Source organism: Apteryx mantelli, chromosome 6 (genome assembly GCF_036417845.1).
Source record: "Apteryx mantelli isolate bAptMan1 chromosome 6, bAptMan1.hap1, whole genome shotgun sequence".
Lineage (NCBI taxonomy): Eukaryota > Metazoa > Chordata > Aves > Apterygiformes > Apterygidae > Apteryx > Apteryx mantelli.
The window spans coordinates 43,721,208-43,747,284 of NC_089983.1; the positions used below are offsets into that span (position 1 = coordinate 43,721,208).

At 38.9% G+C, this 26,077-nt stretch overlaps 1 long non-coding RNA gene across 1 annotated transcript in view; it reads left to right on the forward strand.

Moving 5' to 3' along the window:
* The first annotated feature begins 602 nt into the window (after positions 1 to 602).
* LOC136992320 (uncharacterized) overlaps positions 603 to 26,077 on the forward strand; it is a 52,862-nt gene continuing 27,387 nt past the window's right edge. Inside the window, exons 1-2 of the long non-coding RNA XR_010884505.1 lie at positions 603 to 639; positions 3,421 to 3,517. This is a non-coding gene — a long non-coding RNA (uncharacterized lncRNA). The remainder of the gene's footprint in view (positions 640 to 3,420; positions 3,518 to 26,077) is intronic.

The window sequence follows — 26,077 nt, forward strand, 5'->3', positions numbered from 1 at the left end:
GTAGCAGAGACAGCGTATTCTACGCAAGAATAATTGACTGAAAATGGGTTGTGGCACCAGGGCTCAGGCCCTTCACTGATAATTCTGGTCCGTAGACTCACTGAATACTCTTTCCTTTCAGTATTTTTATTGTGAGCAAGACCTGCTTATAAACAAGTATTAGTGTACTAACTGGCATTATTGCCATCGATCAAAGCACACAAGCTTAGTTTTCTAATTATAGTGAAACGTTTGATTTGCTTTTTTGTTTGTCTTAACTTACTATACATTCCTTTTGATAGGTGTGCTCAAAAAGCCTGTTAGCAGTGGTCAAAAAGCCTGTAAAACAGCTCAGGGAGAAAATTCTTGTTTACTGGTATTCTAAGACCCGTATACCTCTGCTGACTCTGCAGTTCTACCAGCCCCTATAGCAATAGGCTCTGCCTGTTGACTACATTTACCCAGCCAGTGTGACTGGGCATGGCCCTTGTGCTGCTTCCATTTTGGATTTCTGTGGCTGAAAGTTTTGAGAAAAACGGCTTGAAAACTGGAAATAACCTTCATGCATATTTATCTTGTTCACAGCTTTACCATCTGATGATAAGGAGCTATCAAGCTGTTTCCTGCCTTTGAGTGCTAGTCCACATACGCATTCAGACGGTGGGTATATGTAAACTACCTTACTCGTGGGGAAGTAATTATTTGCTCTTGCAGTATCTGTGAGAGTGCGCTCCTGCTGTCCTCTGTCGTGGGTATATAAGATGAAACACTCCTATTACCATTTCAGCCACTCACACTGCAGGTTTTTTGGTGGGCCATTTGAGGAAAGTATTCCAGTGTAATGTAAGTTTTATTGTGAACAACTGACTGACTGGAATAACGTGAGCAGATAGGCTTCTAGAAGGCGAAGCTGTTGCTGCAGGGGCTCCTGTAGTAGCTGGCAATGCAGCCTGGAGTTCGTGGTGTCACTGGATTACTGTGGGCTGTCTTAATTGCCTGTGCTCCCCTTGAGAGAGACCTCCCTTCGCCTAGTTAGTACCTTATTCATCTATTTTTCTATAACTGCTAACCTCTTCATTTTTAATGGCAGTCACACAATCATAGATGTTACATTGCAGTAATTCTTGTTGCTATATTTCCTTGCGGATTTGCAGAGGTCTTGGGTACAAAAGGTGGCTTCAGTATTATGCCCTTCAGTGGGAGTAATTTTTTCACTACCTTGCTTAAAACATTTTTCTGCTATTTTTTAGGATTTTTTGACTGTTTTCTTTGAGCCTGTTTGGTATTAGTCACAATGCTTTTGTTAGGTGTAAGTAATACGCAGCTGCATGCACGTTTCTGCTTCTGTTTGGCTAGAATCGTGCCAGTCTGAGCTTGTCAGTCTTCAGGTTATTCTGAGACCTGGTATAGTGATCAAGTACAAGTAAGCCATTTTTTAAATCCTCCCCAGATAAGGTGAAAAAGATTTGAGTTTTCCTTTTCTTTTCATTCTGTGCTAAATCCTATGATCCCCTTTACTATTTGCCAGTAGTTAGATAGAAGCTGAGAAGAGAATCATGAAAATGTGGTGCAATATTCTCCCCATCTTCTACATAACACCCAATTACTATTATATGTTTAGTCTTCCCCATATTTTTGTATTACTGGGTGAGATGGGGCTAAAGTCAGAGAAGGCGTGCTTTTGTCTACATCTCGTGGCTGTTTCTAGGATAAATTAATCTGATAGCACAAGCAGTATTTATGCAAACTTCAGTTTTATGTGTAGAGTTACCCCGAGAGGGTGGATGAGACAGTACTGGAATCAGGTAGGGATGAGCAGTAGGTACCAGCACATGTTCCAAGGGATCAGCTAAGGTTCTTCCATAGGCACATTTCATGCACATTTGTCCCTGTGGGAGCTGCTGGTACTCCAAATACTCCAAGGACTCAATCCACTGATGGTATTTCAACATGCAGCTGCTCTCCTGCTGGCAAGTATTGGCTACTCCAAGTCTGACTCAACCTTATAAAGCTACAAAGCTCTACTTGATAATGAGTTTGTCATGCAGGTTTCTTTGTGAGAGCAGTATGGCAGATGAACGTAACACTAGGTGCAAATTAAACAACACACAATGAGGTCTAACAGTCCAACAGCCCAAATCCAAAGGAGGGAAGCTATGCATCCCCTTTATATGTCAGTTCTTTACACGTTGTATTTTGAATTCTCCTACTGGTTATTATCTACTATTTTGCAATTTTAAATTGGTTATTTATCCATGCACTAAGCATGCAGAAAATTCCAGTCATTAGTAGCACTATTTATTCAGTTTGTGATACACATCTTTAGATACTAATGTTAGATATTTCCCAGTCTGTACATCCTCCCCATATCATACCACAGATATCTTTGGTAGATTTTCATTAGTTCTTTGATGGTTTATAGACATGCTGCTTGGATAGTCTATTATCTGTCTGCTTATCTGTCACACTTTCAAGTTTTCCATTATTTCAGTTGTATTCAGATACAATAATTAGACTTCACATCTTTCAGGCCTTCGTAGGCTTTCAGTGGTAGCCTGGAAAATGTTCCTGTCTTAGCTCCACCTGCAACTTTTTGGTGCCATATCCAAGACTTTGTTTTGATCTCTTTTGGAACAGTTAGTTCTAGTTTTGAAAAGGTGTGAAATGTCAATTTGATTAATGTGGCTATGTGCAAATAGGCTGTGTTTACATGAATGCTTGTTACTTCTAGGTTATAAACATGACTGTCATTCTGTTCTAAAAATAAATGCTAGAGAACATACCTCAAACACTCTATTCAGGGAATCTGGAGTCTCTAATTAGCAGAGTAAGGGAATAGCATGGCTGCTGTATCCTAGAGACAAGACACATGCATGGGCCTACTCAGAAGAAGAAAAAGACCTTCATAATTAAGCTTTAGTTTACTTTTTCTAGTTCATCTTTCTTTACTCAGTTGTTTATATCCATAGAAGGTGACAGCAGTGGCAGGTGAGGAAATAATTAAATGTGATTTTTTTTTAATACTTATGCTCTGCCTCCAAGGCTGCTGCAGTCTCCAAAACGCCCTGACAATTTGCATACTCCCATGTTACTCCTTCACTAGAAGTATGAGATAAATAGCCTCATTAATTAGTTGATTCAGTCTTGAATAACAACATCATCCTTACCAATTCCTTGTTAAGTAGGTGACAAAGAATTAAAGAAAGCAAAACTCTTCCTACTTTCCTGTTTTTTCTGAGTGAGGATCAAATATTCATGGAGGAACTTAAGCATTTCCATGAGACTTAAAATTCCAAATGACTAAGGTGGTTTTGAAACTATTGCCTAAGGACGCATTTTGTAAAACTTGGAAAAAATGGTCCATTTTTACCAGCGCGGTAATCTGTACATTTGTGGTGTAGTTCTGCACTGAAAATCCTTTTCCCTCCCTATCCATTTCAGCAACCAGGAAAACAAGATCCAAAACAAAAAGCAACCTCCAGCAGCTTAAAGTGAAGGGGTGGAAGGAGCTTCCAAATTTGTATTTGTTATTAGAAAGGTAAGGACACTGTTTCTCCGTTTTGGTCTTCTGTATATTTAGGCAGTCAACTGGAAAACCACATTTCAAAGAGCAGTGCTAGGAAATTAAAGTATTATCGTCATCCTTTTTCATGGAGGCAAGCCTAAAACTACTGTTTGACTTTGGAATTCCAGCATTCCAGATTTCCTTCCAAAATGAATATCTGTTCCTGTTTTGCCAGGTGTGACAATATAACTCTTCACTATATACCAGAATCTTTGTAATGGATGTTTCTTTTGAAGCAGTTTATCTGAGAGAAAAATTTTCAGTTATGGTAGCTATGTCTGCGTGATGTTAGTATTTCAAGATATCAACTACTACAGCACTTGATCAGAAATGAGATTCCCTTCTACAAGAAATGGTAGACAAAATGGGATATCAGATAAGTTGGTGGGGCTGAACTAGAAAAGCTGGTGGTAATCAGGGAGCAAAATTTTGCCTCACTTGTGGCCTTATTCAATGGCCATTGAAATGGATGTGTTTTATGTTAATTTTGATGGGTATCTTATGATGCCGCTAGGATAACAACTACCTTCAATGTTGATTACATGACCTCTCAGGGAAGTGTTTTTACTCAATTCCACCCTGCCAAGCGAGCTGTAGTTTTCATGACTTCTCCTGTTGTCTTGACTGCAATTAATGTGTATATGAATGGCATATTCTTGTTTTTTCTCATATTTCCCACTTCCATACGAGGATAACTCTTGTGCTTCCTTGACCCATGAAGGGACAAATCATGCAGTTTGGAAAATGCCTGACTTTAAAAATATACTTACTAGTATGATCAGTGGTGGTAACAAATTATTCCTGCTTTCACCTCTTCAAAATTAAATCCTTAGCTTTTGATTCTTCTTTTTGCTGGTCATGAGTTATCTTTATCAGTTACAGGCCTTCAGCAAACACAGCTACACCATAACCGAGTGGTTGACTGATATTAAGATTAGGTGGACAAAAGTAACTTCTTGGACGTGACAGTAGTAATATGCAGATTCAGAGAGTTGTTGGTGACTAAGGTTCTGCTTCCTTCTCTAAGATGTCAAGTTTCAGAAATGTTGGAGGGTTAGCATGCGAGTGTGAGTGAGCCAGCTCTCCTTCAAGAAGGTAGTCATCAGCTGCAAAGATGGGCACTTTATTGGGAAATGGCTATTTCGTTTTTTGTATCTCTGCTAGTAATGAATCCTGTCAGTACTCATCCACATGCATAACTTTAAGTGCAACTGTCTTTGATTGATTACACTGCAAGGAGGCTGCTTGTAATTCTCTGTTTGTTCCAATCTATATACAAGACCATCTCTTGGTCATCTTATTATTCTGATGCTTGGGTGAATGTTTAACAGATAATACAACCTCATAATTTTAGAACTGATTTTATTTACAGGCTCTTATATTAAATCTAATCAATATTTATACTTCATTCAAATAAAGAATGATAAACTTTCCTTTACACATTTGACCTTGTATAAGACAGCAATCTTTTCCCTGCTATAAAACTTTGTTGTATGTTTTCAATCACCCTTCCTTTACTGATCTAGATACTGGCAGGAAGTTTTACAAGCTCTTGTTTTATTTCCCGCTTCTCTTAAATGCTCATGCTCAAATGTATTTCAAACAATTGGCTATGAACTATCTGTATTATTCTGATCCATATGTCAGTGAAATTATATCAACAATATTTACTGCACTGAAGAGCTATACCAACGTCCAGCAGAGCATCAGCTTGCCTGGTAATAATTCCCAAAGAGAAATGGATTGCATTTTTCATAGCTTAAGAAAAAAAGTTTAATATTGATTTGAAAAAGTCATATGCAGCCTTTTTTTAACATGTTCAATAAAAGAAAAGAAGTGTGTGTATGAGTCAGTTATAAGGAAATTTGTAAATAATATGACTAATACTGGTTAGTAAGATTTTTCTGACATGTAGAGACATTTAGAATTCAACATCTTTTGGTTACATTTTTGTGTTACAGAGAGATTGATGTGTTACAAGACACAGTTTTTTATGACAGAATCAATCAACTTATCAAGCTGTTCTGGAAGAACAAACTCCAGCGTAAAATTAAAGTACTGTAGAGACAGTTACATTTTTGTCATACTTGTGCAACATTTTCACGTTCAGGAGATAAACTGGAAATCATTCTGTTTTTAACTACATTTAAGAAAAGAATAATATTATTAAGGAAATAGTATGCATGTATGTATTTATTCTGTCCCTGTTCTTTGCATGTTTGTTCTCTTGAACCATCAGGAGACTGAGGAGAAAAAGTGCTTCCAATTACAATCTCATTCTGAAATCTGCAGTGCAACTGATTAGATGGTTCATTTTTTGCATGCAGGTGAATAAGCATTTCATATTACTATGCATGTGTCATCCTGATGCATCCTGAGTCTTTGGTTGTGGGTCACATAGCCTAAAACATGAGATGATAATATTGTTGGTAAGCATTTGGAAAGCAAGACTGGTATCTTTTACCCTTTTCAAAAAAGGTTACATAAAGCAAATAGAGTAATCAGGAACCAAATTCTGAAGTCCTCTTTCTAATTTTCCAAGGAATATAAGGACATTTTGCTCAAGAAAAAAGAAAATAAAACCCTGAGCAAAACAGTAAAATATCACACAAAAGCAGTAAGATTTGTTAGCAATAACATTTCTTTAAAATTAATCCTAGAAATTTCAGTACATATGTGTTGCCTATGTTCCCTGCCCAGTGGAAAGGCCTTTTATAGCAAAAGTTATATCTAGACATAGTACAAAACTTCCCCCAGGAGAAAATGTGAAAGAATATGGTTAGAGTGAGTCTTAGGGCAGGCAAGCTTTTTAACCATAGTCCTACACAGGAGAGGTAGGCAAACAGTAAAAGTAAGTAAAAGAAGAAAGAAAGTTCAAGATAGGATTTGAATGTGAAGGAAATATGCTTTGAACATAAGAAATAAAGGCTATCTCAGGCAGGGAGAAGAGTAATAGAAGGCAGTGATTTAAGTAGATTGAAATACAAAGGAGTAGGAGTCGGAGGCAATGATTTTTGAAAGTGGAGTTTGGCTTCCCCAGGAACAGGATTCCTTCCTTCTTTTAGCTGTTCCCTGATCTCTGGAGAGCAGGTGAAAATGAGGGAAAGTATCTTTACAGGACTGGGAATGGCAGAATTAGAGGTAGTAAGCCAACTCATGTGTTTGGAGTTCTTCTCTAGGACAGATGGCAGTCTGACTGAGAGCTTATGGGTCAGGATCAGAGAGGCCATTAAGGGTGACAGTAGTAGGAGTTTGTTACAAGACCCCTGATCAAGGTTAGGAAGTTGACAAAATCTTCTTTAAACAATTTCAGGAAGGTCTGTATCGCAGATCTTGGTTCTTATAGAGACTTTAACCTCCCAGACATCTCTGGAAGGGCAACTTAGTGAGAAGCAAGCAGTCAAGATGATTTCTGGAGGGTGCCTGGGATAATGTCTTATTAAAGGTACTTTATAGGCCAACTGAGGTGATGCACAGCTGGGTCTGTATTCACTAGTAAGGAAGAATTGGTTGGAGATACAATAATCATAGCTTTGACTGCAGTGACCACGAAAGTCAAGTTCTAGATCCTGAAAGAGTTGAGGATGGAGAGTAACAGAGTAGGACTTCAGGTGAGCAGTCTTCAGCTTATTCAGAAAACTTCTAGGTGGGATTCGGTGGGAGTCAGCTCTGAAGGGCAAAAGAAAGAGCTCAGGAAATCTGGCAGGTCTCTAAGGACAGCATCCTCCAAGTGCAGGAATGGTCTATCCCAATACTCAGGAAGACCATGAGACTGGTTTGGCTAAGCAGGGGACTCATGATGGAGCTTCTATGCAAAAAGGCAGTATACAGGGAGTGGAAGCAGGGACAGGCTACAGTGGAGGAATCCGGAAATGTTGCTGGGCTTGTACAAATGGTGTTAGGAAAGCCAAAGTTCACTGGAGTTGAGACTTGCAAGAGATATCAAGATCAACAAGAAGAGTTTCTATCACCACATTGGTAGTAAAAGGCTGAAAAAGGAAAATGTGGCACCATTGCTGAATGGGGCAGATGATTTAATGACAGGGACGCAGATGAGGTACTCAGCCCCCTCATGGCCTCAGTCTTCACCAACAAGGTCCCCCAGGCCTGTGTGATTAGTGAAAGGGTTCAAGGAGGAAAAGAACTACCCGTAGTGCATGAGGATTGAATCAGGGATTTCTTGAGAGAACTTGACATACAGCTCCTCTGGACCAGATGACTGCATCCAAGGCTGCTGTGAGAACTGGCTGTTGTCCTTGCAAGGCAACTTTTTATCATCTTTGAAAGGTCGTGGAGAGTGGGGGAGATCCCTGATGACTAGAGAAAAGCAAATGTTGCGTGCATCTTCGAAAAAGGCCAAAAGGATGATTAGGGGAACTACAGGCTGGTCAGCCTCACTTTGGTCCCTGGGAAAATCATGGAGTGAGTCCTCTTGGAAAAGATTTCTGGGCACATGAAGAAGGATATTGGGAACAATCAACATGGATTTAGCAAGGTCAAATCATGCCTAACCAATGTGGTTGCCCTCTATGATAAAATGACTGGATTTGTGGGCTGATCTTTCAATGAATTGAGAAACCTGCCTTGAGATGTTACTGTATGTTTTTTCTTATGTAACTTGTACCATGGGGAGACAAATCATATATCAAGAAGTTCTACAGTGAGGGCTTGCAACACCCTGCTTCTTTTTTAAAAAAAGCTGTTACATCTCTTTATGCCTGAATAATAGTTCAGCCAGAATGGGTACGCAAGTCATAATGTAACTTAAAACCCATTTGAAATGTTGAGGCATCTTTTCTATAATGCCGATAATCATGGGAATTTAATCAGAATCTCCTGATAGTATGGGGCACAACTGTAAAGCTACAAATGAAAGATTTTCCCTAATACATTCCTGAGAAAAAAAACTGCCGGATACTTTGCTGATATCCACTTTTTTTCCTTACATGCAAGCAATTCACCAAATAAATCAGTGGCCATAGGAATGCTTCTGAAAGAACAAGTATTTTGAAGAGCAGTGAAAATATATTGTCACAGTGAAGTGGCTTTCACGCCCATTTGAGAAGCTTGCAGAACACAACTATCAAGAAATTATAATTATCATACATTTAAGGATAATGTAACTAAAACCAAATTCCCTTGTGTAGACCATTCAGAGACAATAGCAAAGTGACTAATAAACCTTTCAAGTGAACAGTGAATAGCAACCAGTCAGGAGGCAACGCAGACTGAAATGTGTTTGCAGAAACTAGTGGTGTTCATTGCACTATTTCATATGATTAGGAAGTTAAATTATGTCTTATTTTAAAAACAAAAAAGGTGAAACTTTATCAAGAAAAATCCTTAATTTGGCTGCAGATATTTGTTGTCTATGGGTCTTTAAGATCTAGAGCTAGGACACTTTCTCACCAGAGGGTGTATGTTCTGTGTGTGGTAAAACTTAAGGATTATGATTCAAGCTACAAAGCTAACAGTATTATGTCATTATTCACCTTGCTTGAGGTGAATAGAATGTATAAAGGTTTTAGACTATATTTACTACACAAAGATTTTTTCTAGGAACGTCATATAAAAATATAAGGCCTATTGATAAAGTGATTCATAACACTGCAAGCAAGTAGACTGCACACATAATTAGGCCACTTTGTAATGATCACTATTTGTATTTGCTATTGTTTTCTGGTTAACCATTTGGGAGACAAAAGTAGATGGTAGCATCATGTAATCCAGAACCTCCTAAGCTAAGCTCAGCTATGCTACGTGACCCATGGCTGGTCCATGAAGCACATCAGTGTCACACAGCAAGAGTAAGAACTTGATGCTGGATTCGGTTAAAGCTGACTTCTGAAATGAAGTGCTGTAATATCCAATAACATGTTACACTTCTAATGAATTGCTGATGGATAATCTTGTGCTCACCGCAAGCTGTACCAGTGTTTGCGTGACAACATAAGGCAAAACTCATTCAAACTTCTTTCAGCAGGTGGAATTAAGAAAATTCTTGCATATCCTTACCCCTCAAACCTAGAGAACTATTAATTGCCTTAAGTATAAGCTTAGGAGCAGGGCAGAACACTTCATCTTCTAACAGATCTAAATCTTATTTACCATTCAGTTACAAACTATTAAAACAAAAAAAAAATCTCCAGCAAGAAAAGATTTTAATCTTCCTGTTCTAAACTCCAACCAGATTCCTGGTTAGGTTGAATCTGATCTAGCAACCTAATTGTTAAACATCTCATGATTCATTTCAAACTCTTTGTGGTAGTTGCTTAAGGTAGTGCTTGTATCATTTGCTCCCGGGTTTGCAGTGCTGTTGAGAAGTGACCTCGCACTAGAGTTCTTCTCTATGTGTTTGGCCATATTCCTATTCACATCATTTTTGCGGGATGCTTTTTGCCCATAGCAATACTGTACGGGGCACACTTTTGCTCCTGCTTTGCACAGACATAGGATAATTGAGCAAAGTGCTTTCTTATACCATCAGTTTCTCTCTACAAACTGGCTGAACCTGGATCCTCCCTGCTGTTTGTTGCGAGTTTACTGTGTCACTGCTTCCAACCTAATATATTTCATAAGAGCCTATCCTGAAACTCGTGTTTCAAAAATCTATTCCAACTTGCCTACTTGTATTATTATGAGCTTTTTTTGCTGTGGTAAGCGCTGGTATCCTGTGCAGTAAAAGTTAACTGCAGTGACAGGCACTGCCAAGTGTCAGCCAATGATGACACTGATTTTCTTTTCCCCCCAAACGCATCAACTGCTTTGTTTCTTTCTGCAGCTGCCACCTCCAATAAATAACCTTCCTCCTCCTTTTTCCGGAAAGAATTCCCAACACTTAGCTGTTCTAGGAAAAGAAGCTGTACTTTTCAGCTAGTCTCCAGATGAGGAAAATGAATCATGGAGCCCTCTTGTCTTGTAACTTGCAAGGTTACAAGTTCTGGGAAATGTCAAGGCCACTGACAAAACAGAGGAGATGACCTCATTAACAATCCACCGATTTCTAGCCCCTGCTCTTTAATTACATGCTGCCTTAGATGTCAGGAGCACTGCTGCAAGGGGGATGGCTTGTTCCTGCAGGTTTCCAGGTTACGGAGCTTGTCCCTGCCACCTGCCCCTCAAAAAGCAGCCTCCTGCTCAAGTGCAGAGATCAGTTTGGAGCTAGAAGAAGAGAGAGTTTTAGAGACTCTAAAGACAACAGTAAATGTACTCTGGGAGTAAATTCAGAACATCTAAAACCAGAGTCACTTACTGGGCTTATGTTGTAACATCCAGACTTTTGGCTTCATTTTTACCATCTAATGACCCAAGTGCTTATCCTCTCAGGGACCAAAAACAGAGGTATCACTACGGCAAGCTGTCTGCTGCTCTCTTTTCAATTATGCTGAAGGTTTTTTATAGCACCTTCTTAGTTTTGCTTTCCTTCCTTCTTTTTGTCGATGGTCTATCCCAGTTCCATTTGTCCTTAAACCATATCTTTTACATGAGGGGTGCAATTTCCAATGCTTATTCCATCCAGATGATGTCTCTGATTTCTTGATGGACCCTTCCTATGGTAGGATCCAGAGAACTAGCTCTCTTTTATTTAAGGATTTTACAAAGTTACTTCTTAACAGCAAAGAAAAACGAAAGCAAGATGTGTTGTCCTCATGCCCATTCACAGATTGCTCACTTTCATTGCAGACTTTGACTGCATCTGTACTGTTAGTCAAGGAGGAGAGCCGTGACTGAGCTAAACTATATGTTTACATACATCTAGGCACGTGTTTATGCAGAACTTCAGATCATCGCCAAGTGGGAGCTATCCTCGATTCCAGGTGATTGAAGTCCCGTTCCTGTGAGCTGAGCGGGTTGACCAAGGGCGGAGACGAGCGTATTCCATCCCAGCCTGCAGCCAATATCCGAAGTGTGGCCTTCTGAAGCGCAGCTGGTTTTGTTTGTTGAATATGAAGTGACAAATTACTGACAGTCCACTGGTTTTTGAGGGGCATTCAAAACTAAATGGGAACAGATGAGACCACTTCAGTAACTTCTTAGATATCTTCTTTAAACACTGTTTGTTGCAGTTGATGCAAGTCTGATAGTAACCATCTCCTCTGAAAATAAACATGAACTATTTTTCCTGTCTATCTTGGTGTAATAACTAAAGGAAGCAATTTTTTGTAGTCTGTGGAAGCCGAATACAATTATTACTTCCTTCCTAATACTGACCAAACAGCCTAGAAAAGGTCCCCTGAGAAATCATGCAAAGGTATGAAGATGTTAGCTAAAAATGCCAGCACCTAGGCATACCCCATAAAATTCTTCCCAGAGACACAGAGCATAAAACTGCTGAGATGAATGATACACACACTTAGAGCAGCAAGCCGTCTTATTGCAGTTTAGATTCCGATTTCAAAACTGATGGCAACTGCTTATAAGACATGACAAAGAATATATTATCCTTTCTCTGATATATATATATTTTTTGCTCGCTAGAGTGGGAGGCATGTTTAAAGACTGAGTAACCAAAACAAGAGGGTTTGGGAGCCCGCTTGGTTTACAGGCACTTTTTCCTGGCCGCCTTTCTTCAGCCGCTCGTGCTCCCCTAGGCGCCTGTTTCTCCGCCGGGAGGAAGAGCGAAGCTCCCGGCCCGCGGGGCCGCCGCTGGCCCGGGGCCGCCCCGCCGCCCGCCGCCAGGGGGCGGCTGCGCCCCGCCGCCCCCGCCGTTGCCGCGCCGGGACCGGGGCCGGGGCCGGGCCGAGGGAGCCGCAGCGCAGCCCGCAGCCAAACGCTGCGAGAAATCACTTAGTGCATCTCCAACCCCCCCCCCCCCCGACTGCTTTTTATTTAGAAAACAGGTTAATCTTCGGCCACCCTGCAGGTGAAAGGCCGCCGTTTCTGCCCTTAAAATACCCGTTTGATGCCTTTAAAATCCGTCCGAGGTAGTGCGGGAGCAAAGCTACGTTATGGCGTGACAACAGATCTCGTTTGCTTTCAGTGAGCTGCTGCGTGTCTTGCTTTAGGGAAAATGTAAATCTTTAAGCCTACGGTTTTTCTCAAAATAATAGAGAATTATGGGTATGTCTGTTATTCTGCTATCTGTAATAACAGCACTTTCATGAACAAACAAACAGTTGCATTCCCACGGTGCATGCAGGTGAGGAGAAGAACACTGCCAGCGAAAAGTTCTGGTAGAAAACTGGGTGTAATGCTAAAGCCGAAAGAGAGTAGAGGGAAAACTAACTACTCCCGAATGTTTGGCATTTTACCCAAATGTGTAATGGCAGATGTAGTGGCACCCCAGATTACACAGAAACGTCAAAGCAAAAAAGCCCCTGAAAGCCTCTAAAAACACTAATACTTATTTTGTGACATGATTCTGCCTTTGAACTGTTTGTCACACACATCTTTGTGACTATACCTTTATACATCTAAGAAAAAATTTCACTAAATAAGCAGAGGGAGGTAAAAAAAATCCTTTCAGAGGAGCAAAAAAATCCGTTCCAAGAAAAAATTATTACCTTATACTAAAGAGACCACTTTTTAGCTTCTGGTATTTTAAGCATTTCTTGCTGTGATCAGTTCCTGAGAAAATGGCTCGGTTTCTAGATGAGGTTCTCCCACTGCCAGGCTTTGCTCCCAGGCAACAGTTCCAGTGACGCCCACGACTGCCAGCCCTCCTCCGACCTGGAGGGAGCGGGGTGCGGGTCAGAGGCAGCACGGGTGCCACTTCTGCAGCGTGTGCTGTAACTCAGAATGAAGAGAGGAGGTAAATCTCTCTGTAATGCAAGAAAATAGCAGCTGATCAAATCGCCTGCCCGTGAATTGCTTTAGGACAAAGCTAATCATGTGGCGAGTTCAGTGAAAACAACAAAGAGAAGCTGATTTCATTACGGTTCAGGGAGGTGTCAAAGGATGACCTTCTATGAAAATACTTTATGATATATATCCCTTAGGTGTGTTTTGTCTGATCTTTACTGTATTGAATAACACTTTGTAGAGGATACAGCTTTAAAAGTAGTTGTCAAATGTGCAGGCTATCGTGGCTTCTATAATTGGAAGACTAAAATAAAATCCTACAGAGTATTCAAAGATACAATATTCAAAAAGGATAGAGCAGCCTATCCCTTAATATCTTTTGTGAGTATTTAGATCCAGATTAATGTTTGGAGCTGAGCATCAAATTTGAGGATGAACCACATAAAAGGACTGGTTTGACATGAGTGAAGTCTAATTCTAATGTGGCGTTCTCACAGGATTTTTGTCCTAAATGTTACAAGTCTTGCGAGGCTAGCAGATCCAGCAAAAGGACGCATTTCTATTTGTGCTGGACAACAGCCTTTATAATTTGGGATCCAACCTAGAACTTAAATCCTAGGATGAATGTAGATGCAAAATCTCTTAACATTTGTTGTGATCTCATGGGTTTCCTAGGTACCTGTATAATTTATTAGTAGTCATTTAGATTATAACACCTCGTACTTTTTCAATGAAGTCCAAAAAGTTTAAATTACGCAGTAGCTTAAATTATTGTATGTTCCAAGCATAGACAAAGGACTTGCACCAATTTTCCTCTTGCCTGTCTTTAGTTTTTATGCACAGCTATGTTAACTAGGAGTATATAAGAAAAATTTGCAGTAGGTACTTACTTCTTTTGTGGCCTGGAAGTGTACAGAGCATAAATATTAAGACTTAGCCATAAGGTGTTCAAAGCATAAGAAGGCAAATTTAAAAACGTTCAGTACTGTACAGAGTAATTCAGTTTCACCACCAGTACGGGGTACTGATAAGGTGAACAGCTATTTCCCTTGTTCGTTGCTATATAGAAGCAGCAAAGAGCCTACACTACTCGGATATTCTACACGCCAACCCAGAAGCCAGATGGAAAGGCAAGGAAGAGCTCTGCAGACTGCTAGATGACAAAGCTATCTTGGCATAACTATCATCATAATCCTTTTTAAAAATGGAAGACTGGACACGGCTAACATAGCATCAAGCAATTTACAGCCTGAGGCTGGGATTCTCAAAGTGCTCAGCTGTAAGTGCTTCGTCTACAGAAGCCACTAACTCTGCACCCTTTGAAGTCAAAGTGATGCTTAGAGCTGATTTCATAGAAGGAAGGTTGAGGTAGTATTGAGCATCTGAAAAATCTTCATTCTAATTGTAAAATATAGATGTAATACAATATTGCGTGATTAATCTCGGATGAAATCATAGCTGCATAAGTTATGCCACCAGGGGATATTTTTATTAACAAAACAAGTAGGAGGTTCCCTCTAGCAGACTCCGAGGAAAGGGTTTTTTTCCAGTGATCTGTTCCCACTCTGATGAGAGTTTTGGCTGTTTCTGATTGGTTTTGTCTATCTAATTTGAAGAGTTTTTCCAGCAATCACAGGGATTTGCTGTAAAAGGAAATAGAGATTTCTCAGGCATTTGATTGCTGATGGAAGATACAGATAGCTATTGCTTGGACTGGTGAAGGGGTCTTCCTAAGAAGCCTTTGAAAAGAATGTACTCTGGACAGGGAGTTCCTATATGTAAAAATGGGAGAGTGCCATGCTTGTGTAAGTGCCTTTGAGGAATATCATTCTGTTTACAGTCTGTTTACATGGGAAAAGGGATTGCACAGGTTTTGATAAATTTGTTTAGTTTTAGACCTTTGTGCAATTAGGAGAAATGACCTGACAAATTAGTTTTGCAAGAAATGAGCTTACCTTGAGTAACACAGTATCTTGTCCACTTGCTTTATAGGTATGTGGCTGTTGAGTCAAAAGGGCCCAGAAAACTATCTTGCCTCCTCAGGAACAGCAAATCTAATCTGTCATTTAGAAAATCTGTAAATAGGTTACCTCCTGTAACTCAGGTTTCATTGGAGTGAGATTTAAATGATAGTTTAAAGTAAGCAAGGCATTGATGGTGAAAGTGTGGGTAGAGTAATGAAGTTATATTTTGGGGACAAGTTCATTCTCTAATGATGGCCCTCCTTTTTATAGTCACCCTGGCTGACTGGTTCTACTAAGCTTGTCAGCTAAAAGGATGCAGCACTCTGAAGGGACATGAAGGGACAGCTTTCCCTCCCATCTGTCTCCAGTCTCTTACGTCAATCTGTCCTGATTCACGAAGCAATATGTAAACTTACCCTGATGCTTCCTGGTTTACAGAAAGCCTCCTCTGTTAACCATACTCTTCTTGTTTGCTCTGCTTCTATTACTTCCTTCATATGCACTATTTTTAAAACAACCTAATAGTTTTTAAAACTCTTCCTGTAGTAGTGATGCAACAACACACATCTTGGTTTCATGTTTCTCATCAGGTGATATAACGGTGTTAGGCAGGTTGGGGCAGCGAGCTGACTTGTTCCTGTTAAATGAGTAGACCTCACTAAATGGTACAGAGCTGTTCCTTCTGTTGTCCACTTTTCCCGCTGTAGAAGAAAAATCATCTTATGGTTCCATAAGGGTGTTTCTCTCCTTCCACCTCCCATTCACACACCGGCTCCAGAGCATGCAGATGTGAGGTCTGCTATCTCCAGTGGGCCAGGGAAGCAGAAACACAGGCAGCTCCCCAGCAGGCTCCTTCTTGGCGGGCTGGAGAGAATGAAGCTACCAACCTCCGCGGGCCTTTGGGAAGCCTGGGCTATGGAAACAGTGAGCCGCAGTAGAGGAGCAGTCCAGCTAGTCTTGTCTCCTGTCTGGGAGGGACTAGCGACAGACACTTTACAAGAAGGTGCGGCTGTATAATAGACCATTTTGAAGTATGTTCCTTCCTAATCTCTTCCAGTGGGTAGCCAGAGTATGTCCTGAGGTAAGAGAGTTTACAGCCTTTCATAGCTTCTTTTTACTCTTCCCTGAAGAGCTGCCATGTATTCGGCACTTGTGGGATTCTGGCTTCTCAGTGTGTCTCTCTGATCCTTCAGACCTAAATATTTCCTTTGTAGCCTTAAAATATGCTCAGATTGGGACTAGAAGGTTATTACAGAGAAATCAAGCAGCCTCTGCCTTTGTTTGCATGTACTGCTGGCGTTGGCATAATAAACTCATTTGTTTAGGAAAAGTCATAGACTTATTGCTGTGTTTAAATTCAGGAAAATATGCCCACTTGTGCATCTCTGTTCCTCTCAGTGGAACTGAAAGAACAGTCAGGGACCAACTGAAGTAAAGTTTAATTTGACAAAAATAGGTAAGATACCTATTATTTATTCATTAGATTAAATGATGAAAAACAACACAGCACTAAAAGTGAGAATGATGTAAATAACCCAGTGATTCCCATTTAGAGCCACAAAATCTTGAGACAGGAAGAAAGAATAGTTTGATGTGACAGCCATGCAGATGGGTAGTTCCAAACAAGTTATTTAAAATGCCATTAAAATCATCAGTTTTGGAAGTGCTAGAGGCTTAATTTTTCAAGTGGGCCTCGATGGGTTGAATAGAGTGCTGTGGATCTGAAGTGAAATTTTCCTCCATAATGGATTTAAACCCACTGCACTGTATTTGAAGAACTGAAAAAAATAATTTTCAGGATTTTGACAGACTTAATGTGAGTAATTTTAGGCTTAGAGGTAAGCATTAACAATAAAGCTGAATGAATATCTTCCTTTTTCTTTTCTATTCTTTCTTTATATATAAAAGAGAAATTGTTGCAATCATTTTTTTGTTTGTTTTCAACCTGTATCTTGGATTCCCTAGATAGGAAACGCAAGCATAATTCCTAAGACCTTTTCAGTTTCTTTTGAGAGGTTTTATATATTAACTGTAAACATGGGATCTTTATATCTAAAGAGTGAACCTAAAGGTAAAAGTTAAAAAAAAAAAAGAGAAATCCTTATTTTAAAATGTGAGTTATTTTAGAATGTGAGTTATTTTAAAATGTGAGTATTAGTTGAACTGATTCAATAATGGAATGATTTTGAGTTTCTTGGGTTTGCACATCATTAAGATATACAGCATTCTCCATACACTTTGTTATGCGCTTTGGTGAGAAATTGAATCTGCAGATGCAGTGAGACAGATCCTTACTGTAGATCCTCTGTACAGATTCATTTTCAGAGCTGCATATGAGGTCTTTCATTATTAAATATATAGTTTTCCCTATTAAAATAATACTTTTTTTGTTGATCCTCACAGCCCTAAGCAGATAACCCTTCACTGGCAAGACTTTCTTCCTGTTTTTAAGAAGGGTAGAGTTAAAACAGTATATTCTTTGGTAGATTATTTTGTGATTCACTAATTATTTTAGTAAGTTGGAAAACAAGGTCTGAAAATACTGGTAATTATATAAAGCATAATATAAAATAATAATATAAAGCAAACATCCTCACATATTGCACAATGATTTTATAGTGGAGGGAGGCATACGAGTGAATTAAAACAACAAACACACTAAGAATTACCTCCTGGGATTTCTTGAAAGAAAAGGAAATGATACCCAACAGAGGGTGTTTCAGCTTGTTAATGAGCAGATGTAACTGGCAATCTTCCATAACTTGCTCTTAAATTATATAATTATATAAGTAAAGCTTAATTTCTTATCTGCCTTTGGTGAGTTGGTAGTGAAATACGCACAAAAGAAAGCAGCTCATGCTGTGCCATTTATTATGCTTTTTTAATGGTCATTTATGTGTCGTGTGTCAGAAATGTGTAGTGCTGGTGAAAAGCAAATACATGAACAATTGTAAAGGCACGGCAGTATTTTTAAACTTTTGTTATTCATTCCTGCTCCTTACATATAGGCATATATATTGTTTGGATGCCCAGCCCCATTGTTGACGACTTGATATAAGGAATTGCAAGTGACACTTTTTGGTAATGCCTTGATATTATTACCTTCACAGAAACTTGGGAATGTTCTCAGCTCTGTCACGTGCGCTTGCGAAAAGTATTGGTCTTTTCTCACAGTATAACTCAAAGGTTTGATTTTATTTGAGTTCAAATTATGCTGGGTTTTGTTTAATTTCGTTTTATTCCTGGGGAGCTCAGAAGATTTGTCTGAGTCTTAATCTTTTTGTTTGATGCAAATCACTTCATATGAAGAGCAGAGCCCAAGGACTTCTGAGAAGAACAAAAAACTACAGCGGGCCATTTTAATAGCCAACTTAAACAAGATTTGATTTTGATGTGATTCTTTGCAAATCAAAATGTCTTATGTAGGAATTAATTATTTTGCATTCCCTTCTAACCAGTTAGCCATATTAATATCATTTCTTACTATCACATTGCTGAGGAAGTAGTTTCTCTGACTTGATATTCTACTTTATTTTTGCATTTTACAAGGACTCCTGTTTGTTTTCTCCATTATTCAGAAAAGAGTTTGATAGCAGGAGCTGTTCAAGAAGAAATCTTTTTCTCTAGTTAAAGTGTATACCTCCTGGATGTAGGTTACTCCAAAATAAAGAAGGTGGCTATTCAGAGAAAACTCCTCAGAACAACTACAGTCATGTGAAGCAATCCCAGGAGATGTGAACGTCTAAGCAAAATTGTCCTAGGCTTTACCTACAACTGGTTCCTGAATAATTTTGTTAGATTGTTTTTATGCTGTGCCTTATTAGCTTATCTTTTAATAATCTTCCCAAGGTAGGAAAAAAATGTTCCCTTTTTAGAGCAAATTCCACCCAAAGACCTCTGTGTTTTACCAACATAAAATACTGACTTCTCAAGACACCACTTGGAGAGAGAAGTAAGGAAGGTCATGAAAAAGGTGATGCAGAAAGATTTTTGGAGGTTTCACTAGTGAAGCACCTAACCTGAGATGCACTGTGGCAGGCCACGAGGTCTTATGGGAGCTTAGAGGGGATGCCAGTTCATCAGTAATGTGAAAAACAAATACAAGAAGTCTCAAGTTAAATATAAAAATCTAAGTGCATATTTACTCAGTTGGCTGAAAATTTGTAACTTGCCCAGAGTCACATAAGGACTCTGCTATGGACCTAGTAACAGAACCCTGTTTTGCTTTTATTCCAATCATGCAGCTTAATCACACAGCCAAACCTGGCCTTTTCGAATAGGAGCTTGATGGGGACGCACTGTTCATCAAGCACTTATGCAAGGAACTTTGTGCAAAAATCTTTTAGTGTCTGTATATTTCTCAACTATTCCTCTGTCTGGTGACAGACATATTTAATAAAGTTCTTAGTGACTCTTCATCCATAAAACTGTTGTACAAGGACACAAACAGAATTTCTTCAAAAATAAATTATAATTCCTTTTATAATTTATTCTTCTTATAATTTATTTTTGAAGAAATTGTTTGTTAAATTGCATTGCAAAGTATCAATTTACAATAACTTTAATGCATTTGTGACCAAAATAAATGAAAAAGTGCAGTACATGTGGCTAAGCATCAGAAAAATTACTTTGTGACACCAAAAAGGAAGTGGTGAAATGAATAGCTTAATGCAAGATGAAAAGCAGTTTCAGAGATATTGAGAAGATCTGAGGAGACTAATATCAGAGAAGTATCCGTAATGCTTAACAAACTTCAGAAGAAACAACATGTTCTCCGGGACCTGCCTGTTTTACACATACCAACTTTACTCAACTGTTTTGGTTGTATATCTAGATTGTAGTCAGCCTGAGCTTCCAAAAGTGGGATAGATCTGAACTATTAAAAACATTGAAAATAAATATGACATCTTATTCATTTTGGCCCCTGATTTCTAAAGGGTACATAGAAAAAAGCCCAGAGGTCAGTGGCTTAGTAGAAAAGCTGTTTTCAAAAGCACCTTAAACTAACAGGTAAAAAGATCCTTGTTCTGAGACACACAGTCAGCAGTCAGCAGACCCCTCCATATAAATCAACTCACTAAAAGTGCTACGTGCATTAAGTGTACTTAGCACCAGCAATACACTTTGGGATATTTGGGCAATTTGGGACAGGGATACACACAGGACTGGAGAGAGAAGACGAGCAAAAAGATGAAGCTCGTAGTTCATACCATCTATAAGCAAAGATGATAAAGCAAATACATGATTATAGTTTCAAGCAAGGGGAGCAGAACTTTGATGATTCTGAGTCATAGATAATACAGAGTTTTGGACTTGTTTTCATACATAGTTTTAAGGTCTGAAATTCATGTGTTTTTGTGCTGATTAGAGGTGCGTACACACATGCACACAGACACCCGCAAGCTTATATAGGTAAATTGCTGCACTCCACCACTGCGGTTGCAATTATAGGATCTTACATGTACATATTGCTTTTTAGCAGTGAAGAAGTGCCCATATATGAATATAACAGCTTCCATGCAAGGGCATTACTCTCATTTTGTGTTCATTGCTAAGCTGATATAGATCAGTATATGAAATGCACAGGCATGTTCAATGATAGAGTGTATGAGAAAATTTCCTGATATTTTTGCATCTAAAATGGATGAATTCTCTGTCACTCTGTTTTTCTCCACAAAATATTCTAACATAAAGGCTGGGTGGATTGCGCATAGCAGCACAAATGCCATTATCATGTTGGTTGAGGTAGAGGGCAGAGGCGTTGGTCATAAGGATGCAGAAAAGAAGAAAAATCCCTTATTGCAAAAGTAAAGCTTAAATCAATTTAAATGAAAAAACCTTGTACTGTTCAGGGAGGGAAGGACTCTTACAAAATCTGAAAAGAAACATTGAACTTGATACTAAAGAGCAGCATAAGAGAAAAAAACGTGATGGGAGAGAGAATAAATCAGACCAAAATAGAAAACCGCCCCAGAGAAAATCTAACTAGAGCAGAAGAGAAACATGAAAAGCAAATCGACTCCTTTGTTTCACACTTAGCAAAGCCTCAGCGTGAATTGCAGCATCAGTGTCAGGCTTAAAGCTTTCAAACAAAAAAACCTTGCGTCACGCAGGTCAGAAGGCACCTGAGCACAGCTTCACCCCTGCTTTGCTGACACATGTCATTGGTTTTATCTGGACTGCTACAGCCTCTTCTTTTCTGGCCTTTCAGGACCCTTTCTGGTCCACATCAAAGAGCTCCTTTCTCTATTCCTCTTTCTCATACCCCTCTAGCCACCTTGCTTTTCACTGGCTCTTGATAATGCCTTTTGCATGTGCTCAGATCTACTGCACTGCTCTTGTTTGCCCTCCTAAGCTTCTACTTTATATATGGTCCTTGTCTCTACATTTATTTTTCTCTTTCCTTTCCTCTTTCTGGTTCCTGTGCTCCTGTAGCACCTCTTTTCTGCAGACTGCCTTTGTAGTGGTCTGTCCTTCTCTTCACACCATCAGTGTGCCAGACTTAATGCACCTTTCCTTCAGTCTGTTGGCCTTTGGGTGACTCTTGACAAAGCACTTTACCTTCCTTTACTTCAAATTTCACAACCGTAAAACAGTGATAATATTATTGTCTTCCTTTGTAAACTGTTCTGAAATCAGCTGATAAAAGCTCTGTATACAAGGTTAATATTATTGCTATTTCAGTGAATAAGTGCTAAGAATAAAGTGTGCTATGCATATCTTTTTCAGAGCTTTAATGTAAGATCTTCCTCCGTCTAGCTTGGACAAAGTATGTGCATGCTGTGTATCAAGTGCAGACCCAAACTTAAGCTCTACTACAAATTTATTGATAATACACAGAATGTGGACATAATTTCCAGGTTATGTCATTGCCCTTAAAATCTAGCATCTTGTTTTGAGGAGGAATTGTGGTTGCATATGTGGCTGCCTTCCTGCCTTGGGTATAGGTGTATATGAGATAGGAAGGGCTTCAGAAATTTCTGTCACTGGTCCGATGAATGCATAGAAATACATTGTTAAGTGCCTGATACACTTTCTGCACTTGCTAACTAAAAAATATGGTCATGGCTTTTCTTGAAATTTTCCCTCAAGAATCATTTATCTCTATGTTGAGAATAAGCATGAGCAATTTCCCCCAGAAGGTGAAGTTCAAAGCTGCTATTCCTGAAAACAGAGGCTTAGAAAGAAAATGCCACATCAGTTTTCACTCTGGCATCTCATTAACACTTCCAGATCTGTTTTAACTTACCTTTTTATGAAACAAACAATATACACATGAAAACAGCTGGCATACATCTATCCTTCATTTAAAATGAAGATTGTATTGAAATTATGTTAAAAAGCATTTGGTTTTACATGGATTATGACTTGTAAGCTTTGCTTAGTAGAGACTTCATAAACTTTTACCTTGTTAAACTGTTATTGCCAATTTTCCAGTTGTTTTATATGCATGAGAATGATATAATGTTTCGTCAGACACTGTATAAGATATTCTGAAAAGTATATGAGATACTTTTGTGAAAAGTTGCATTTTCATAAACAATGACTTGGGTTTTTTTTGAACCTATTAAAGCTAAGCATTAGGCACTGATACCATATAGGAATAGATGTGGCTAGAAGGGTCTTTCCAGAACCAGTTTCTGCTGTTTGTTGTATGATCATATACTATCTAGCTATTGGTCATACATCTGTTGATATAATGATGTATATTTTCAGTTTTGCTTTTTGCTTGCTGTGGTTAATTTTCTTAAATTCATTTAATACTGACTTGCTTTTACAAGAAACCATTGTGTTCAAAGCTGTTAGGGATCTTTGGTAAAGTCGACTCACCTGCAGCCCTGAGGGCTCCCTTTTTTAGAACCCTCTCATTCCCCTATTTTGTTAGATGTCTGTTGGTAGGAGTCTTCTAGAGCCAAAGCTTATGCTGAATATTGTACTTACTGGAATCTCTCAGTATGGTCTCATTTTATTAGACATTATTTCCTCTCTATTTCAATGCTATTTTTTCACAGTAGCTCAATATATGAAACTTAAGAGCTCTGCAGTCCCTAAGAGATGAAAAGTGGAGTGATGCATCTTAGTGCGATCCATACTGTGGACTGAAGGATAGATTTCATAACTGTCACTGCTTAATGGAGTTCCCTGCCTGCTCCTGACGTGATAATGGTCAGCTACGCTACAAGCCTCCAAACCCTCTCATGAGGGAAGCTAACTGCTAGTTCTGACTCTGGATGTTTTGTTCACAGAACCGTAAAAAACATCTAAAGCTATGCCTACACTAGAAAGTAAAGAGTTTTAAGTTAATAGAGTTTTATGACTTAGATTTGCTGTTCCCATTTCCAGTGTAGCCTTAAGGCAGAGATAAGAATATTTCCAGATATTCTTAATGAATCCAGAAAGTGTTTAGGAAGAGGAAAGCTTGCGTAGCTGCTAGCTTGGTGTGTGGAGTGCATTGCCCTTTCCAGGCCTGTTCCACACTGCTCACACAAGCATGGACTCAGACCTCCTGCTAAGGGGGAGATGATATTTAGGCTGCCTTCTCCTAAAATGTTCCTGAGTTTCATACTGAAGCAAGCAACAGATTATGTAGATGATGGGCAAGCGTGATTTAGCAAGAGGGCTCAGATCTGCACTTACGTGAAAAGGCAGACACAGGCAAAATGACTTTGCTTTCTTATGACATGGTTACAAGGTTTCTGCAGATTTTTGCCTCTATCTACCGTTTCTCTTCAGGCAGAATCATACAGTTTTCCCTCTCGCTATTCTGGATAGCAGGCAGTTACTCCGTCTTAATCTCAAACCCTGCAGTTCTGCTCACTCAGATAACAGTGACAGTGTGGTTTCTTTAAAGCATAGTGTTCACTTAAACAAAAGCATCTTTACAAGTGCCAACATATGTAGCCTGTTTTGGCTTTTCCCTTAGTCTTTCTTGAGCTTTTTTGGAAACTCTCCTGGAATCTCTCCTCTGTCAGCCTGTCTCTCTAGATTGCTTCTAGCAGGCTGTCCTCCATCCCCTCTTCCTGTCTGATGTCATTCTTAACTCTCTGTCCTTTGATTTCATACTCCTGCCTTTGACAACTCAACTCATGGAAAAAGGGAATCCTTGACTGTGACTCATTTCCCTGGCATCTTCTAGGTCTGACCTGGACAATTGTTCTCTTCATCTACTCTGTTGCATTCCTTTTCACTTTTCCTACTACCTTCTATTGGACAATCAGTATAGTCACACAAGAAATTTTAATGATCTATCATAGCTGGTTATTTATTTCCTAAAAAATTACCACTATAAAGTAATTTTGTGAACTAATTATTCTGGTTGTTCCTCATGTGCAACAGAGCGGTCTGAGCTTTGTGGCCAGATGCAGTCACTAATAGTGTTAAGTGTGAATAATTGATCAGCTAGTGTTGTTTGCTAATATGTGTAAATAGCATTTTATTCTGTAAAAATATTTAAAGCATCATCTACCTCTGCAAGCAAGCAATACACTTGATTAACGGTAAAAAGACATGTACCAAGGTGATGGAATCTTCTAACTTTTTATACTGAATTACATCTTAGGAAAGGGAAAAAAACTTGCTGCAAATTGTTGATAAGAAAAATCATCATCTAAACTGATATCATCTTAAAGTCTAAGGATGCTAATTGCACAGGCTGAAGTCTCCAGATTCATTTCTTGTATACCCAGTAGAGTTAATCTAAGAACAGCATTATTTTGGATCAGTGCAGTGTTGATGTTAGGCAGAAAACACCACTAAGAAAGAAAAGAATTTTATTAGTTGTAAGACTAAGTAGGGAAGTACCTGAGCAGAAGAGATAGAAATGTCTGTGTGCACTTGATAAGCAGTAAATCACTTTATTTGAAACATTTCCCATACCATAGGTCACTACTGTTTTTTTTTATGAAGTATTTCTTGTATGTGTTGGCTTCAAGTGCTATACACTGTCCAAATACAAAACAGAATAAAAGCCAGCCTCAAATAGTTGAAAATCTAAGTGAAAGGCAAACGTAAAGATAAAGCAAATAGATAATGGGAAGAGGGAAGATGTAGGAAGTACAAATGGTTTGAGTGAGTGAATCTCAGCACTGGGACTAGTACCTTAAAGAAATGTAGAGATCATGCTGGTACAGAGTTTTATGAAACATTTAGATAAAACTGTTATCAAGGAATGAATCAAAATAGTTCCTGTAAAAAAACCCACTATCTTCACAGCCTATTAGAATTCTTTCATTACTTGAAGAGAGGAAACCTTGTAGCTACAATAGTAAATAGAGTTTGTGTGGATAAAGCCACTCTAGAAAAAAATGATCTCAGCATAAGAAGAAAGTTATGTTATGAATTTGGGAACTCTAAGAAGAAAAAAAAGAAGGAATTGAGAAAGAGATTAATAGTTGAGTAATGTAAAGACTTGTACTAGAACTTGTGAAAATGATCTGCAAAGGGAATAAATAGACCTTTTGGGATGGGGGCAAGGGGGGAAGGTGAAATTACATGGGGTTGGTTAGCTATGAGGAGATACAAAGAATGCAGAAAGATCAGGTGGCGATAGACCGTTCAGTAATAAATGACAGGTGAGCTTCAGGGTAGACAGGTGATAGTAACTGATTCTGAAGGAACGATTGGAACTAATCGTACTATTGGATAGAATCTAAATTATTGTAACAACTCTGAGAAAAATACTTGGCCATTGCAGGGAACAGCATAGAGAAGATTGCAGTTCTGTGCGGTCTAGAAAGAAATTGAGATGTTAGATTGTATTAAGGCAAAACGAGTATCATTACAGAAATTTAGAGTACCCTTTCACATATATTAAGGTGTTCAATTTCAG